Source organism: Eucalyptus grandis, chromosome 3 (genome assembly GCF_016545825.1).
Source record: "Eucalyptus grandis isolate ANBG69807.140 chromosome 3, ASM1654582v1, whole genome shotgun sequence".
NCBI classification, from domain to species: Eukaryota; Viridiplantae; Streptophyta; class Magnoliopsida; order Myrtales; family Myrtaceae; genus Eucalyptus; species Eucalyptus grandis.
The window spans coordinates 48,325,311-48,335,918 of NC_052614.1; the positions used below are offsets into that span (position 1 = coordinate 48,325,311).

At 42.5% G+C, this 10,608-nt stretch overlaps 2 long non-coding RNA genes and 2 pseudogenes across 4 annotated transcripts; 3 read left to right on the top strand and 1 right to left on the bottom strand.

Moving 5' to 3' along the window:
* Positions 1 to 1,556: 1,556 nt before the first annotated feature.
* LOC120291353 lies at positions 1,557 to 1,923 on the top strand. Its single transcript, XR_005549353.1, has 3 exons — positions 1,557 to 1,641; positions 1,728 to 1,807; positions 1,897 to 1,923. It is a non-coding gene; the product is annotated as an uncharacterized LOC120291353 (long non-coding RNA).
* LOC120291352 lies at positions 1,924 to 2,939 on the top strand (annotated as a pseudogene).
* Positions 2,940 to 4,150: 1,211 nt separating this feature from the next.
* Positions 4,151 to 8,483, bottom strand: LOC120291331. 3 transcript variants are annotated; one of them, XR_005549330.1, is made up of 8 exons: positions 8,436 to 8,483; positions 8,109 to 8,243; positions 7,930 to 8,014; positions 6,745 to 6,854; positions 6,275 to 6,376; positions 5,275 to 5,499; positions 4,712 to 4,874; positions 4,151 to 4,588 (listed from the first exon to the last, which is right to left on the bottom strand). It is a non-coding gene; the product is annotated as an uncharacterized LOC120291331 (long non-coding RNA). The 3 variants fall into 3 exon arrangements; XR_005549331.1 differs by lacking the exon at positions 7,930 to 8,014; XR_005549329.1 differs by lacking the exons at positions 4,151 to 4,588; positions 4,712 to 4,874; positions 5,275 to 5,499; ... (1 more) ...; positions 6,745 to 6,854; positions 7,930 to 8,014 and adding an exon at positions 7,652 to 7,897.
* A 461-nt stretch (positions 8,484 to 8,944) lies between these two features.
* On the top strand, positions 8,945 to 10,077 carry LOC104439815 (annotated as a pseudogene).
* Positions 10,078 to 10,608: the final 531 nt, after the last annotated feature.

Here is a 10,608-nt window from a genome sequence, read left to right on the forward strand (position 1 = left end):
CTCTACTGGCAATGTTACTTCAAACTTCATATGGTGAATTCAAGGTGGGGGCCTAGATTTTAGGGCTGGCTTGCCTTAACTACCACAAACTCTGGCTAAACATCTCATGCACTGTTAGGACAGAAACTAGCTTGTCAGTTTTAGAGACATGTCGAAGATGGAGAAACTGGAACTTTTTCTAGGTTGCTTAGTGTTGCTGGTTAACCATGTACTATGTGAGCTCAGAACGTGTCAAGTGGAATTCAGGAAAATGAACCTTTTTGTGCCGTTTCTCTATTTTCAGATGCTTTAGGAGCAAATCTTTATCTATCTTATTTAGTCCTCTGGGAATTTAGTTCTCGGTTGCTTATAGGAAATCTCCTCTGTCTAGTTCAACTGGTATTTTTCTTGGTTGTTTAGCGGTTGAATAATGTTATATTTTTAGCTGATCAATTTTAGTGGTTACTATTAAAAATGGTCTATCAATTGTGAGTATTGATCATTATGAGCAGAAATGCCTGTTTCAGCTAGCATGAAGGAGGTCCCACAATCGACTTTGTTCCCGGAAGAAAGGTACTCTGTTTTAGCTGTATGTGAGCAAGATAATTCTTACGAGTGCCTTATTCATTAAGTTTTCTATCTGCAGGATTCAAGAGTTTCTCCAAACGAAGGAAGACTTCCAGATGCTAATGAAGGTATTTTGTTGTGTCAACTTTCCCTTTGTTGTTTGGCCTCCTTTATTTCTCTCCATCCCTCCCTCTAAATATTATGGCCTACCATGCTTCTTGTTGCTCCAGGCGAAAAGTTAAATAACTATTTATTGTTTTCTTATGGTTGTGGCCTGTTAGTATTGAAATGTATGTCCATCTCATCTGAATATCAATTAGTAAGTTTCCAGAGGAATGATTTGAATGAGATAAGAAGCGCAGTGGAAAAAGAGGTATCGGAGCTAACTGACATTCGGATGTTGTACATCCCATCTAAATGTCAGTAAGTTTCCAGATTAAGAACTGCACAAGCAAAATGGGCACAGTGCCTATTTCATATGAGTCAGCTGTTGTGAACTCACTACGAAGAATGACTTGAGAGAGAAGTGCTGGGATTTGAACTCTTGATCTGTCATATGAAACAGTGCTAGAATACCCAACCTAAAAGTTTAAGCTGTGATGTGGAGAGAGACAACATGTATATAAGAAAACTGAGCCATTAGGTGAGAGAGACTATATGTGTATGAGACTCATTATGACCACGTTTTCAGGGGATGTTTGATTATATTAAAAACAATATTACTTCTCATGCAAACCCAGTTTGATATTTCACATGATATTTTACATCTGCAACTCACTGTAGCTGATCGAAAGGAGGCTCAAATGAAAGGAGGCCTTCAACCGCAGCTTGGTTAAGCTTATCGATTTGTGATATTCACGTTTAACAATCCACTGCCTATCCATAACTTATCATAGCTCTAAATCCATAGGAGATCTTTCATGCGTTATAATTCTCTTATTGGTGTAATACACGTACATTTTGCTTAAAGGGCATTCAATTTTTTTTCTAAACTTGTCATTGCTGGATGTAGGTCCTCCACGTCTAAGGGACATCTTTTACAGGATGGGTCTCTCGGACAAGGACATAGTGGCCTTATCAGGGGCTCATACACTGGTAATTTCTATTTCTGCTTGGATTTACATTCACGGTCAGCTGGGGATGCGGAACCACACTTGTTATTTTTTTATTCTTGTGTCTAGGGAAGGAAACACCCGGAAAGATATGGATTTGATGGTCCTTGGACTCAGGAACCCCTTAAGTTTGATAATTCCTATTTTGTGTAAGGTTTCATCTTTTCACTGGATGCATTTTCTAAGTTTCGGTTGGAGCATTATAGAGCCAGATGCTAATTGATCATTTTTGACACAGCGAGTTGTTGAAAAGGGACGCAGAGGGCTGCTGAAACTGCCAACTGACAAGGCATTGCTGGAAGATCCTGCATTTCGCCCTAATGTTGAGTTGTATGCGAACGTAAATAAGCTTTTCGTGTGGTCTGGTGACTCCATTGATAAATCTATAAAATCGAATTGCAGTTACATGTTTTCTTTTTGTAAATTTGTTTTTGATGAAACTACCCCACCACACCACTATTTCGTTTCCTTATGCACCCGGTCTATAACCCTTTGATGCTACTGTCCTTGGTTTTGCCGAGAATGAAAAGAGATGGAAAGTGTTTTTCATGGAATTTATGCTGTGTAGGCTTGTGATGCTTAAAAGTAAGCATTCACTCTGTTCCATCACTCTCTTCTATGTAGAGACCAGGAAATATTCATAATGAGATCGCACATCAAATGTTGGGTAGATACATACATGTGTTGGGATGGATATATTATGTGGTTCCCTGAAACCTCTAGGCTAGAGCATCATTTTTGTGCTACTGGGAACACCTGATTTGATATTTGAATTGGTTGTTGTTCCCGCAACTCTCTCATGGTGGTTGGCACGACCTTGAAAAGAGACAAACGGACAATTTGATACTGTGCTTTTTTTCCTCGTTTTCTTTTGCTATATGCTCTTCTTTCCCTAATGTTGTCAAGCATGTGGCAGGATGAGGATGCATTTTTCAGAGATTATGCAATCTCGCATAAGAAGCTCTCTGAACTGGGGTTCACGCCAAGTTCTTCAGGCAGCAAGACAGTAGCGAATGGTGCCGTATTGGCACAAGGTGCTGTTGGAGTGGCAGTGGCTGCAGCTGTGGTGAATCTTGAGCTACTTCTATGAAGTGCGCAAGAAAATGAAGTGAATGCTGTTCTCTGATTTCCCTTTGTACCCAGCATATATTTTAGCGCTTAGTGCTGCCCGCACCATATATGTTCATCGACAATAATAGTCAAAGCATTGCCGGTGCTTGGATGGAACAAGCCAGCAAACTCTTTGAAAGTCACAAGACAAATCTATGCCCATTTTCAACACATCTGTTGTTGCGTGATACTACCTTTTCCAGTTGGTTAGTAGTTAAACACGCTGCTTTGAGTGAGTTGCATTATGCGTATGACGCTTGGTAATATGCATTTATGCGATTCTTGCCCAACTTCAATCATTCGAGCAAATTTCTCCAACCTAAGAAAAATGTTTAGCTAAATCAAGATTTCTTCCCATGTGTAAGAGATGATTATTAAGAATCTGGGACTTGTGATGCATCTTTTCCGTCATTGAGCGAACATTTTCACCACTTGGAATCTTTCATTGGTGGATTTGTTCTTCAACGCACGTTAGTGTTTTAACTTTGGTTGAAGAACCACTCTAGCCATTTCTCCATCTTTTTCGAATTCTCCTCTCAGCTTGTGGATGGCTGTATTGTTTCGTCTGCTTCAACGGGGAATCAAGTCAGAGACGTGGTTTCGACCTCTCGTGAAGAAGTATGGGACGCGCACCTCTTAATTGACACGATGGCTCTGGTAATTTGGACATCGCTTCTGATTTGAAAACAAATAATTCTGTGAGTGAATTAAGGAGATTAACATGAAAAAGAATAACGAACTTCCAAATTAAAATGAAAAGCATACACTATCCAGTTCAACACATCTGGGGAGTACATCTGGGGAAGAAGGAGCGCACTAGGATTCATCTGGGTTAAAAGCCAGTCTTCGAGCAAGAGGAGCCTCCTCATCGCACGCTGGGGTCCTAACTTTGGTTGAAGATCCAGTCTCGCCATTTCTTCATCTTTCTCTCCTCTCTGCTTGTAGATGGCTGCATTGTTTCGTCTGCTTAACGGGAAATCAAGTCAGAGGCGAGGTTTCGACCTCTCGTGATGTCGTATGGGACGCGTGCGCCTCTCATTGACACAATGGCTCTGGTAATTTGGACATTGCTTCTGATTTGAAAACTAATTATTCTGCAAGTGAACTGTGGAGATTAACATGTAAAAGGGATAATGAATTGTCAAACCAAAATGAAAAGCAAGCACTATCTGGTTCAACACATCTGGGAAAAAGGAGCGCCCTAGTTTGGCTTTAGTCAAAGGTAATTGTTGAATGGGAATAAGAGGGGCTGCTGAAACTGCCTACTGACGAGGCATTGTCGGAAGATCCTGTATTTCGCTCTTTTGTAGAGTTGTATGCCAAGGTAATATAAGGCTTTTCGCGCGGTCTGGAAATGAAATGAAAGCGTGCACGCATACACATGGAGGCATGCGCCTGCTTATGTACATACGCATGTATACTCAATTACCAGAATAGCACCATACAACAAACCAGAAACTCTTCTTTTTTTTCCGTGTAACTACAGAAACAAGAAACAGTAACAAGAGATACATATCTATGCATCTATTGACTATAATTTCAAGATGTCAAAATCAGCTCCTTCACTACAAAATGACAGCATGAAGCAAATTCAAGTGCAATGAAATATAAACCAGATCCTCACTTCTAAACGTTTCAGATTAACAATTGAAGGCAACCCCTTGCTTGCAGCGGTCAATTCCATCAGCTCAGCTGTTCATCCTCCATAAGCTCCATGGATTCCTTGGCAATTCTGCGAGCAGTGGCCTTCTCCACTGCAGCTTTTCATCTCTCTGCTTCTTTTTCTCAGCAAAGCTCTTCTTTTGTCTCTTTTTCTCCGCCTTCCAAACAAAAAACCAGAGAAGTTGGTAAAGAAAAGAGAAAAGAAGAGATGCTGCTTAACCAATCAAATAAAGCAAAAGAAACTAACTAGTGAAAAAGCAATATCAAGCTCAAATACTTACCTTAATGGATTCTTTCTGTAAATACTTCTCCCGTCGCTTTGATTCTCGCCTTTGCTCACGTAGCAATCTCTCCTCCTCTCTCTGCTGTTCACATCAACCTTTCTTCTTCCTTCCTTCTTTCACGATCAAATCTTTCCATCTCTTTCCTCATTCGTTCCTCAGACTGCAATAGAAAAATACAGGATATCAGTCCATGCCAAAGTTTTTTTTCTCCACAAAGCTCACATATCCTTAACAGTTAGCACAACTCTTCAAAAAGATTGAAACCTTTGGAAGATGGACTACATCAAGGAAATAGCAGCAAATAACAAATTAAACGTCACACAATCTCCATATGACAAGTAATGACCAACATACTAGAAGGGGTTCCTCTTTCTGTACGAAATTGCATATGTGTGGCTTTTCTTTTGATACGGTAACTGACTATTACATAAACATCATTACGGTAACTGACTATTACACATTCTGCAGCAAAATAGCCACCTATCTATACTTCCAATACACAAAAATCTCCTTTATCTTCCCTAGCAAAATATGCTATAATCGAAGTCTTAAACTCACACCTTCCTCCAGCCCCTACATGCTGCTGAATTCTTCCATGTGCACTACCAGGAGCTTAATTGTTTTTGAATTTTGGAATTGTGAGATGACCTTCCACCTTTGTCCTTGTAAGAATTTCTAGAAGCAATGGTCTTCCCTCCTCTATGAACAGCAGCAATTGCTCGCCATCTCTGCTTGTTCAGGCGCTTTACCAACTCAGCATCATTCGCATTCTCTTCACTTTCATCCTGCACCAGGTGGAAAGAAACTCTCATTACTGAGGCTAACAAGAAAGAGCAATAAACAATGATAAGTGATGACTATGGAAAAACTTCTTTAAAAAACTTAACTCACTTTTCATTTTTGATAAACTACGGATGACTCACTGATAAACATATGTGAAAAAGCACCAAACACAACAATTAGTAAACACTATACTAGTCCATTATCCCCTCGAAAAAAACAGTTGACAGCAACACAATTACTCAAGCTAAATCGCATGTATTCATCAGCAAAAATTTGAAGCAAATTTCGAATAGCTCATTTTTGTAAGTTGAAACAAGACCAAATTCTGAGCTGCTAAATTCAAAAGACCTCAAGCCAGAAACTTACTTGAATTAGCCATTCCATCAGAGACGCCATTAAATGGGATTTTAAAGGAGAACATAGAGAGAGATGAGTTCATTTCGCAGATAGCTGGCATCTTTCAAAGCTTATTCATCATCGTTGTCTATGAAATTTGTCACAAGTACAGAGACTAAACACTTGAGTATAGTCAGAGGTTCTCAAACAAGGAACCCAAGCCCCAAACTATCAAAATGGGCCTGAGCATCATAGAACACAACAAAGGTAGATCGAACTTCAAGATATCCGCAAGCCAGAATGTCTTCAATGTGATTCATATTACTCAACCTTCATGCTTATGTTGATAATCAAAAGTGCTGCCATGCACTATCCAAGACTACATAGCTAGTGGGCGAAAGCCAGACCTAATGCCTAAAAAATTTCACCATATATACTTACCTCATTGAAGTGTGCCTCACAACAAGGTTTGCTGAGTTATCCTTCACATCTTTGTCTATTTTCTTTGATTTCCTCCTCATTTCCTTCTACAATGTGCCCTGGCTGATCATACAAATAGCAGGATTAGGCTATAATACCCAGTGAGTCAGCACACTAGACTTTAAAATAAATTTTAGGTGGATCTCAACTGACTGCCAGAAAATTAATACTGCATCCTCCAGTTAACCATCCAGGAAACAAACCAGGAAATTCCCATAAACGAAAATATAAAACATGACTTCATCTTATCCAGTGAAAAAGTCACTCAAGTGCTCAATAGTCTTAAAAGATCTGCTCAGTTTTGAAAATAAAGCACAGCGAACAACATAGCTTCCAGTAAAAAGGAAATCTGCCCTGATGTTATAGGTTTCACAAAGTTTCAGCAATGTTGATTTTCAGGCCTATCACAGCGAATGCTCTGATACTAGTACCTTATCCAGCAGATGCAAGAGTCAACATCACTCATGATTGTTTCATCCATTCCAGCACTATCTTCTTCATCATCATAACATATATCCTGGTCCTTTTCTTCTTCAACAAACTATATCAAAAGGAATCCAATAAGAGAATGTTAATATCGCATCATGGACAATGCACACTTACAATACTCAATCAATGACACGCTAGGGATGAACTTTCGATTAATGTGTCAACTAGTTGCACAAAATTCTCCAGGGCAAGATGTAATTGGTTCAGAAAATTTGTATATGCTGTTTTCATTTACATTTCAGAATGCGGCAGCTTCAAAACACGTTTGGAAAGACATTGGAAATTATTTTACAACAAAAAGACGATGGAAAGCATGTTATGAATGAAAAAAGAGTTCAAAGCTGAAAATGACATTTTGGTGTATCCAGTATTTATTCATTCTAACAAAAGCACAGATATTTGGAAGGAAAAAGAAATATTCTATTTTACAGCTTTGATGGAATACAAGTATATACTCCCATTTTTCATCCCGTTAGAGAATTTTCATTTTCATTCACATGTTTCCAAGCAAACAGAAAACAAAAATTAAAATACTAGCCATAGTACTTCCACTTCCACTTCCAATCAAGGAAATCAAGGACCAAACATGCAAAGCCAGGAACCACAATGCAGGCAATTGGCGAGATATTATTTTGGCTTTCAGATGCAAGAGCATGAAGATAATCATGAAAAGAAGCTGACAGAAGCCAAGAATGACAAAGAGTAAAATCCATGGAAGGAATAAGACGAAATAGTTATAGAGGATAGAATATTTTCAAAAGACTTTTACCAACTAGACACTGTCTACATCAGGACTTTAAAATAGAAAAGACAACCGGATTAGCATATCTCTAATTAGTGTCAGGCTTACTGGTGTTGCATTAGATTGATAGGCTAAGCATTTGCAAATCTAAACAAAATCAATCAACAATCTTAGAAAGTTTCAGCATCAGGTCAGAAACATGGTGCAGGTAGAATTTCAAAAACCGGGAACTAGACCGCATTGAATATGATAGGTGGCAGAAGATATATGAAGAAGAGATCTTCACTAAACACTAAGAGATGGGAGCTTTTCATTCCTGTGGTCAGTAAAATAACGATACCGGTACATAATCCCTGCAAAAAATTTGAAAGTAATTACTAACAACCTGCTTGAATTAAACCAAAAGCCTTCAGCCTCTGGCACAAGACCAAAAGAAATGTTTGCACATGTACACATCCTTAAACTCGAATCTGCAAAGAATATAAGTGGGCTACAATAAGTCCACTAGTACACATCCAAGCTCAATTCTGCAGGAAGAAACAGAGCAAGAGACGGAGGACTCACGATCATCAGAGCAGTAATGGACTCATTCATCCACCGGTTCTCTTTCAAGAGATGACCGATCACAATGCAAGCAAGGAGGAGCGCCACGAACAGGTTCAAGGACACCACGGACGTATGATCCAAGGAGGACAGCGTCTGCAGCAAAATAGAGTAGACAAAATAACTAATCAGAGAATTTTTAGAAATCTTTAGAAAACAGTAAAAGAGCGCGCAGAGAGAAGCGAGTGAGCGCCCAAGCAGGGGCGCATGCTTCGTCGACGAAAGCGGGGGAACGGCCGCTCCACAAACGCAGAGCAGCAACGAGCGCGGTGAGGAGAGAGTAAGCACCGGAGCGGACACCTCCTTCGTCGGCTCAGGCGGGAACGGCCACATCACGAACGCCGGAACAAACGTAGCAACGAGCACGAAGAGAGAGAAGCGGGCGAGCGCCAGTGCAGGGGCGGCAGTAGTGTGGTTCGTCGGGACGGCGGGGTTAGGCGCCGCTTGATGCACGGCGGAGCCCGTAACGATCGCGGAGAGAATTTGGGATTCAAAATTTTAAACCCTAGCAAAGGGGGAAGAAGGCAAAAGAATCGAGTGGGCCCCCGCGTGTACCGCCGCGTGGTGGTGGACACCTACACGTATGAAAATTCTCCAATCAAACACTTCCTCTGATTTGCGCTGTCGCTTTCACTTTGCATGAGCCATGAAGATTTTCCTCTGCGACGTCTCTCGCTTCTCCAGCTTTAGAAAAAGCGAACATTGCCGTCTCTTTTTCTCTCGCTCCTATCGCCGCCGCCACCACCACCACCCCCGAGCAACTCCGCCCACCCCAGCCCCGCCCGGTGTTCCCCAATATGGCCTCCTCCTTTGCAGCCGCCCGCCGCCGCCTCTGTCCCCGCGTCAAGGTGGTCACTGTCGTGGGGGCCACCGGGTGTGGCAATCCACCTCTCCATCGACGTCGCCTCCCACTTCACTTCCGAGGTCATCAACTCTGACAAGATACAACTCTACCGGAGGCCTTGACATCACACCACTAACAAGATCCCCCTGGCCGACCGCCGCGGCGTCCGCCACCACCTCCTCCAGCTCCTTCGACCCGAACGATGGCGAGATGAGCCCGTCGCAGTTCCGCTTCCACGGCGACGCAGCCATCTCCGGCGTCGCCTCCCCGCAGGAAGCTTCCCCTCCTCGTCGGCGGTTCCAACTCCTTCATCCACGCTCTCCTGGCGGATCGGTTTCGACCCGGAGGCAGACCGTTCGGCCGGCTTGGCTCGCCAGCGAGGCAAAGCTGAGGTACGACTGTTGCTTTCTGGCCAGGTCGACGTGTCGCGGCCCGTCCTGGCGGAGTACCAGTCGAAGCGGGTGGACAAAATGCTCGACATGGGCGCGTTTGATGAACTCGCCGGATACTACGACCTCCGCCGGACTGATCCGGAGGGTTGGACCGGGCTGAGGAAGGCCGGGCGTGGCCGAGTTCGACCGTTATTTCAAAGTACCCGCCGCCGGGGGGGGTCTGCCCGGACAGCCCGTGGCGGTGGGGGGATGCGAGGAAGCGGGACGACGATCCAGTGCGGCAGGGTGCCTACAAGGGAGGCGGTGTGGGAAATAAAGAAGAATGCGTGCCAGCTGGCGAAGCGGCAGATTGAGAAGATCCCAGCGGCTGAGAGGGCGCGGGTGGGAACTCCGTAAGCTGGACGCGACGGAAGTGGTCAGCTGGCGATGCGGCCGAGGAGGAGGAGGCAGCTGCGTCAGGTGGCAGGGCGTTTTGGAACAGGCAGGTCGTTGGGCAGAGTTTGAACATCGTCAGGCGGTTCTTGCGCGAGTAGGTGTCGTTTTCTCGTCCTTGATTAGGGATTTGGTTGAGAAGATGAAAGATGAAGATGAAGAAATGAATCAAGATACAGAGGAATCAGCAAGGAAATACTTTGAATCACTCTATTTTCATATGATTGTAATACAAAGTTTCTGTATATGTGACAGCTTATGAATACAAATCCTCTGTTTTACATCCCCCTGTTTTCTGTCTCTCTATCACAGCACGTATCAGCTATACAATGCAGAGCATCCATTGATGATTGCTCTCTAAGCTCTATCTCTCTATTTTGCTTCTATCTTCGCTTCCTTCTTCATCGAAGAAGAAAAGACTACTTATATTAGAATAGAACAACAAACTGAATACAACTAACTGTTTCTTAATTTGTTTCACCACTCTAAACCGAATAATGGCGCACGTGTCAGTTGAATCTACACGACTTGGCGATCCACATCTTCTTTATTTCAGGCTTTCTTAATCATTGATAACAATCCATGTTTGCCTTCATCACGAGCTCTTCACCGTTGATCATCAGCTCATTAATTTACTTTCCTGTTTTGTTTTTTCCACGTGTTCTTTGCTTCTTTTTGCTGCTCCATCGCTCTTTCTCTTCATAGTTCTTTCTCTTCCAGCATCAGTGTTATCTGCTGAATTTATAGTGGCTGAGTGAGACTTTGTTCCTATATGCTGAACACTTTTGGTTTC